The sequence below is a fragment of the Pogonomyrmex barbatus genome, unplaced genomic scaffold (assembly GCF_055798465.1).
Source record: "Pogonomyrmex barbatus isolate J1 unplaced genomic scaffold, ASM5579846v1 scaffold1, whole genome shotgun sequence".
NCBI lineage: Eukaryota > Metazoa > Arthropoda > Insecta > Hymenoptera > Formicidae > Pogonomyrmex > Pogonomyrmex barbatus.
The window spans coordinates 22,626,353-22,632,352 of NW_028297098.1; the positions used below are offsets into that span (position 1 = coordinate 22,626,353).

Consider the following 6,000-nt stretch of genomic DNA (forward strand, 5'->3'; position numbering starts at 1 on the left):
TATTTATAATATATTTTGCGCAAAATATTCTACTGGTTTTCAGTAATACACACTTTATATGCTAATATAGAAATATGTATTTCAAATCTTAATTTTTAAAAGTTTATTAATTTATTACATGTGAGACAACAAGAACTAAGAACTAAAGTTGTGTTAAATAATTTCCTTTTTTTCATATAATTAAAGCACGCAGAGTTTGTTAAAAATAAAATTTAAGCGACTTTCTTAAAAATAAAAAAAATATATTTCTCTGAAATGTGTCCCGCGAGACTTCTGCCACCGCTCGTATCGATGGGACCGGGATGAACATAAAAATCCCATACGATTTTGTGATATTCACAATAATAATCGAAATATTAATTATTAAAAATTACCGTATTAGCCCGGCAAATTAGCGGCAATAGCTACGCACGAGGTAAACAGCCGCTTGAAGTAAACAATGCCTCACGCATCTATCAACAATGATCGAGCGGGAGTATCTTACCGCGCGCTTGCATTTGCAGTGAGCCGAGCTAATACGGATTTTTAATAATTAATATCTCGATTATTATTGCGAATATCACAAAATAATATAGGACTTTTATATTCGTCTCGATTCCTATCTACTTTTTTACGAGAAGTAGCAGAAGTCTCGCGGAACATCCTGTATATATCCACATTTTTCATAATATTTTATCTCTGGTAAACTGTTTCTTGCTAATTTGTATTTTTTTTATATTTCTTATAAATCTAAATGTACTTTCTTTTAACACACACACACACACACACACACACACACACACACACACACACACACACACACACACACACATATGCCTATATTACATACACGATAAAAAATGTACCGAGGACTTTTATTTGAAATATTGATCTTTTCGACGAGTAAACAAATAAGAAATCTAATGCCATACATGAGACAGATTCAACGATCTCAAAATATCTAATAAAAAAAGTATGCAGACGATTTGTTTAACTTATGATTTCATTTATATATATATATATATATATATATATATATGAACATATCTTTTGTTCGCAGTAATAGCAACGTTTAACTTCTTTAGAGGAATAAACAATTGCATTAGCTATCGCGAAGAAGACAATAAACATTAAATCAAATTTAAATTTAACAGTTTTACTGTTTTGTATTTTTCTAAGTAAATTAATTCTGAATACATTAACTATTATTAAAAAAAAAGTCATATTGAATAATTACCCGCGTGCGACTTTTTGAATTTTTGCAACAAATTACGTATTCATTCGAAAATATTGAAATATTAATTTATTTATCAGAATGATGTTGCAAATTTTTCATTAATAACTAGAAAGCATAAAAAAAATTCCCAACTCAAATCCTTGCCTTCGAATGCATTATAAAAATATCTTGACCTCGGCATACTTATCAAAAACGAGCTGTATGCCTTATATATCGCGTCATGTGCGAGCAAACGCGACTCGAGAAAGTTCTCCTTCCTTTTCGACTTATCTCCGCGAAGAGGATTTTCCAATCCTGCCCGCCATGATTTCGCTGGTGCATCCGTCGGGCGCTGATAAGGGATCGGAGACTGGTCTTTGAAGGTTTTTGAAGATTCGATACTTCTATGAAAGGTATCAACGGGGTCTTCATTAAATCGTTCCAGGAGCGAAACGTAATCGCGAGATGAAATCCTCTCTACAAAACGAGGGATAGCATACGATGCGTACGTCGTAGAAAAGGCAAGGTAGGAACATCGCACAAGAAACGACCGCGACCGAGTCTGGAGATCGCTGCTATCGGAAAATTTCGCAATTTCCGGCTGAATCCGACAATTTCCTCTCGGCGGCGCGGAACTTTTGGCGCGATCGACCGACTAGTTGGTCTAATTTACGTTATGGTTGCCAGCTAGAATTGAAGAGACAAATTCCGGAAGTGGAGCGATCGAAGGGCAAACACCGGAGAATTGAAGAAAAGTAACATTCATAGTGCTTTGGGGTTACTGACTGGGATTATTGATTTATATTGGTCTATGATTTTTTTGTTTATTATATCTTTTTCTTAAAGCACTTTCCTTTATAAAAGAAACAATATTAAAATATATACAATACAGCGGTTCTTATAAAAATTATTATACAACAGTAATATAAAGATATAAAGCAATGTGTGTATGTGTGTGTGTGTGTGTGTGTGTGTGTGTGTGTGTGTGTGTGTGTGTGTGTGTGTGTGTGTGTGTGGTGTGCGCGGCGCGTGCGCGTGCGCGTGTGCGTGCGTGCGTGTGTGTGTGTGTGTGTGTGTGTGTGTGTGTGTGTGTGTGTGTGTGTGTGTGTGTGTGTGTACATGCTTTTCTTTAATAAATTTACCCTTCAAATTAAAATTATATATTGATGACATGATTGTTGCAAGGGGAAGACGGTTATTATCGATAACGAGAAATTAACACTGTCCGTCGAACGAAAGACAGATGTCGATATTTTGCTATTGGAAAATTAATTGGATTTTCCTAAATTACTTTCGTAAGAGTATTAAGAATCTTGCACATTCATAGGATAACGGGTCGTCCAATAGATTTAATGTTCGTGATAAATCAAGTGGGCAAAACCCTAAATGCGTTGCCAAGTCGAATTTGATAATATACTAGCCATCTTGTGAGAGCCAATAAATCGTGAAATTTATGCTGATCCTTTTCAACCTCTTCCTTCCCCGGGCACTAACGCGAATATCTTCAATATGTAAAATCACGGAAGGATCGAGTTAAACGTAGAAGTTGTAGACAGAATTCTTAAGAATTCGATATTGTCATTTCGGCAAGTTCGTAATAAAAGATCTTGCGTAATATCGTCTATTCTTATGCAAAACACATATCGCTGTCTCATGTTTCACACATACATTATATTCTTTCATATAAAATTATGAAATGCAGTAGAATTATCCCATCTGAAAGCGAATAACCTGTCATCAAACGTATATATGTTCTAAAATATATAAGTATACGCAATTTCTGTTTCTTTTGCAATAAATTTCACGCAATAAATTTCATTTTTATACTTCACATATCAATGACTTAAACACGTCACAGAAAATCGTAATTAATCTGAATTAAAATTTATAAGTTATTCAAAATTTTTCTGCATAAGTTATATATAAAAATATATAATTATAACTATATTATATTATTTCGATTGTCTATAGAGAGAGAATCAGAGTGATATATTTCATCAATGTGCGTACATGCATGTTTTATTTACAAGAATATTTGAGTTATATGCAGCTTCATTTTTTTTCAAGTTTAATGAATGAATGTCGATTAATCATACAAGAGTAATCAATTAATCATCTTCTTTCAACTTTTATTATAATATCATTTTACATACAATACAGAAGTACATAATTGCTTGTATTTATTTTTAGAAATCTTAATATTATCAATCCGAACAAAAATTTCATTCGTTTTAATGAATCGTAAGATAAAAGTCACAACTACAACGTTTTCAATTTGTTTTCAATTTGTTTCAGTTTGTAATAATTCACTGTGCCTCGAGCTTATCGGGAAAAGTATTCCTTTCGTTTCTCATTCCTCCATTCATATTGAAAGTTAAAATCAACTAAGGACAACCTTTCACCAATACTTGAAACTTTTATTCTTTCATCTTCTTTATTAATTCCTTACTCGAAACACATAGATTTGGCATGATATCTTTCTCTGTTTTAACAATCGTTTCAACATAATAGACACTACGATTTCTTTCACTCTTTGTTACGTTCTTATCATCTAATCAACTTAATTTATTTTACGTATTTGTCTAGATAGAACAACTATTTTAAAATTAGTCACAATATATTAACTAGTATAAAATTTTCTCTAAATTTCACATTTGCCAATATTTCAACGTATATTGTAAAGCGCTTTGCGCTGATCTTGGCTATAAAAAAATATCTTAGAGAGAACTGCTACTATCATTCAAACAAAAAAAAATTGTTTTACAATTAACACTAATAAAATTTAAACATTAAGCGCAATTTTCTTTCTGTCTATTTTATACTTGTTTTCCGCCTCAGAACGAAAATCTCGCTACATTTCTAATTTCGCAAAATAAATCCTTCGACACCAGAACGACACGAGTGCGACCGACAAATTTCCCATTTCTTCGGCAACGCACGGGAACTAACTAAATTTCTACGAAATCGAGATTCCTTCTAAGTTCATGGCTGTACCCAATCCCCCGGTGGACAACAACAGGGGAGTTAACATTAATCGCTCACCTTTATCCCGCGTTGCAACTCGTCACGGGCATCACCGTCGAGAGCGCCTAACTTCCGTCACAGCACGACTAGTAGTCCGCCACTTTCGATCTGCCACTCTTCCTCTCGACGATTATGCGTGCGAAAAAAGGGTAGTACTCTTTCTTCCCGTTTGGAAGATGCGCGATTGATAATGTTGCACCGGTATCTATCTGTTCATCACGACCCTTTCGCTTTTTCTCTCTTTCTCTTTCTCCTATTCTCTCTCTTTTATCTTTCTGTTTTCACTCGCTCATTATCGTGCGCTGCGCTAAAACCGATTCGACTTTCTCTTTTGTCGAATGAACCACCCTATCAAATGTACATGTTTCTTGCCATGTTAGATACTGCGTCCCGCAAGATGTAAACGGTTCTCGGGACCGACCGGCACCGACTGAACTCCTGCCGGACGGCAACCCGGAGAACGACGTTCATGCTCCTGCGCTTCGCAACCCGGAGAACGACGTTCGTGCTCCTGCGCTTCGCAACCCTACCGAAGCCGAGGGCGCGGCGTTGAGCGTTCTCTGACATTGATTCGAAAATGAAACTAATAGCGAGAGCTGATAACATAGTATTCTTGTATCGATACAATCCGATTTTGCTAATGTCACGTAATACGATAATATTTAAGGCGCTGTTGAAGAGACGAAAGAACTCCGACAAAGCGTTTACATGCACATTTGTACACATACATTGTTTAAACATACATAGATACATTTATGTATACATACACTTATTAGACATTTTTACACATATATAAATAAATATTCGTGTCACCTTTTTATATTTGTACATCAGATATCTAAACCTAATTCTATGAATTTAATATTGTTTCTTCATGTAATTTTCTAGTTTAGCAATATTAATTTTATAGGTACAAGCCGTAAAATATTTATAGAAAACAAATGTTAACGCGATTTGACAGCTCTGGATGCCATATTAGAGTAACGAATAATAAAAAAAAATCTAAATTAAAACAATTTTTTTCGTTTTTGAAGTTACGAAGTTGATATGAGAGATGTGTATTCATAAATTTTAATTGTGAAAAAGAATTTCCAAATTTATAAAATTAATACAAAATTAAACAGACACAAAAGATTCTGTCGGTAATATAGATAAGTTCAACATCCCCTTAAGATCTATCTTTTGTAACTAAACTTAGTGTACACTCGTTGCACTTAAAATGGAATATATATTTAAAATTTGCGAAAGTTCTACCTCGAAAACGAGATAGATTTTAATGTAGTTTAGTGTAATTAGATGTTTAATTATATAAGCATACTCTCAATCCATGAATTGTTAAAGTAGTACGGACATGCACCAATATGCGATTTTATCGGTAGTGTCGAGAAATGAAAGTAGTTATCTAATTTCACTACTAATATCAGAGAGAAGCCTAAGAGTGATCATGGACGCGTTTTAGCTTTTCGCGTAGGTAACATGCACGTTTTTGTGGTTCTCTTCCGTACTAAACGCAAGAGTGATAAAGAGAGGCGATATGGACACGACTGCCTATCTTTATTACTCTTGCGTCTAGCACGGAAGAGAACCATAAAAACGTGCATGTTACCTACGTGAATAAGGGTACAACTAAAACGCGTCCATGACCACTCTCAGGGTATCAGGCTTCTCTCTGATATTAGTATGTGAAATTAGATAACCACTTCATTTCTCGACACTGCCGATAAAATCGCGTACTGGTGCATGTCCGTACTACTTTAACAATTCATGGTCGAGAGTATGCT

The 6,000-nt window shown here is 34.5% G+C and overlaps 1 protein-coding gene across 2 annotated transcripts in view; it reads right to left on the bottom strand.

Annotated features, from left to right (window-relative positions):
- The window catches only part of LOC105431954 (uncharacterized), a 94,346-nt gene extending 89,675 nt beyond the window's left edge, over positions 1–4,671 (bottom strand). The window contains exon 1 of one of the 2 annotated variants that reach the window (XM_089077516.1): positions 4,238–4,671. The gene's annotated coding sequence lies outside the window, so the exon portion shown is untranslated. The remainder of the gene's footprint in view (positions 1–4,237) is intronic. The other variant, XM_011646490.2, reaches the window with a different exon arrangement.
- Positions 4,672–6,000: the final 1,329 nt, after the last annotated feature.